Raw genomic sequence first — 1,206 nt, 5'->3', positions numbered from 1 at the left:
CACTTTAGAGGCGAGAGCGGGGCGGGGCGGGGCGGGGCGCGCGGCGAGGGGCGGGCCTGGAGCAGAATCCTAGTTGTGGCCAGGGGCTCTGACCAGCGTCCCCTCCCACAGGGGCCCTCGCCCTGTCCTCTCCTTCCCCCCCTTCCTCCTGCCCAGAGATGCTCCAGAGACTGTGGTGCGCTCCAGCCTTTGACCTTCTTAGTTGTGCTGGGCCCTGTTCTGTAGGCCTGACCTGCTCTGAGGAAGCTGGCCACTCAGTGAGGCTGGGCTGCAGGGCTAGTTATTGTTCCCATTATGCAGATGGAGAGATTAAGTCCCATAGACAGGAACTGGAGGACAACCAAGGAAAAACAAACAGGTTGGTCCTAGGGCTGAGGGCCAGCTGAACCAGCGTCAACCTGAGGTAGCTAAAATTGTCCTATTTTGGAGGTATAGGACCTACCTAGAAGTGATCATCTGCCTCCACTCGCTGCTCGGTGGCCAGGAAAGCTGGGACAAAGTGACCAGACTGGTCTTTGCAATCAGAGCAACTCTGATTCTGAGCCAAAGCTATCACTTATTAGCTGAGCCTCAGTTTCCTCAATTGTAAAATTGAAGCTCTGAAATAGAATGCTGTGTAGTGGAAAGAAAACAAAGGCAGTTGCCCAGGAGCCTCTTAGTAATGGTGAATTGACTTAAATCTGTATCTTGCGGAGTTCCCATCGTGGCGCAGTGGTTAACGAATCCGACTAGGAACCATGAGGTTGCGGGTTCGGTCCCTGCCCTTGCTCAGTGGGTTAACGATCCGGCGTTGCCGTGAGCTGTGGTGTAGGTCGCAGACGCGGCTTGGATCCCGCATTGCTGTGGCTCTGGTGTAGGCCGACGGCTACAGCTCCGATTAGACTCCTAGCCTGGGAACCTCCATATGCCGTGGGATCAGCCCAAGAAACAGCAAAAAGACAAAAAAAAAAATCTGTATCTTGCTCTCAAATGTGAGGTGGGCTAAACCCCGTTCCCACCCCTCGGCATGGAACTAGAATTGACCTGAAACTCCCCTCCCAACCATCATGAAGTGCTCAACATCAAGTCAGATACATAGTAGGCAAAAAAATGCAATGCAGTATTTTTTTCATCTCCCCAGTGGATGCCCCGCAGGACCCAAAGTAATGAGAGCACTCCTCTCTCCCCCTCACGCCAGGGATGGTGCTCCTGGAGCTGGCTTTTCTG

Source organism: Phacochoerus africanus, chromosome 15 (assembly GCF_016906955.1).
Source record: "Phacochoerus africanus isolate WHEZ1 chromosome 15, ROS_Pafr_v1, whole genome shotgun sequence".
Classification (NCBI taxonomy): Eukaryota; Metazoa; Chordata; class Mammalia; order Artiodactyla; family Suidae; genus Phacochoerus; species Phacochoerus africanus.
The sequence above is the reverse complement of the archived record's forward strand: the minus strand, read 5'-3'. Positions refer to the sequence as shown.